Below are 571 nucleotides of genomic sequence, written 5' to 3'. Positions count from 1 at the left end.
GTGCGTGAGGGCCCAAGGCCGGCCCTCTCCCGTCACCTCCTGGGCCAGAGGCGCCCGCGCCGGCCGCTTCGTCCCCTACCTCGCCCCGCCGCCACTCGCCGTTCGCCGCCCGAGCTCCGGCGAGCTCCGGTGCCGCTCTGCCGCACCGCCTCTTCCCGCCAGACGCCGCCCCGACCTCGCCCGGCCCTCGCCTCGTCGCCCGGAGCCGCTCCGCCGCCGTCCATCGCCGGATCCGGCCGGCCCCGTCGTCCTCCTCCTCCTCCCCTCACGCTGGCGACCTCAACTCCGGCAACGAACCTCGAAGTCCGTGCCCGTGAACAGTGCCGGATCTCAGATCTGAGATATTTTGAATCTCGGTTGACTTTTTCTCCTCCGAACCCTAATTTTTATGCATACTTTGACCTGCCGTAACTTTGCATCCGTAGTTCCGTTTTGGACATATAATATATCAGAATGTTTGTCTCGACGAGTACATCATTTCATTAAATTGCATCATTTTCATTTGATCTCATCTTTATGCCCAAAATGCTGTTAGAAGGAGGCTTCGTGAGTTAATTGTCAGATCTGCTAG

This window comes from Triticum dicoccoides, chromosome 5A (genome assembly GCF_002162155.2).
Source record: "Triticum dicoccoides isolate Atlit2015 ecotype Zavitan chromosome 5A, WEW_v2.0, whole genome shotgun sequence".
Classification (NCBI taxonomy): domain Eukaryota; kingdom Viridiplantae; phylum Streptophyta; class Magnoliopsida; order Poales; family Poaceae; genus Triticum; species Triticum dicoccoides.
This window is presented reverse-complemented; position numbering follows the sequence as displayed.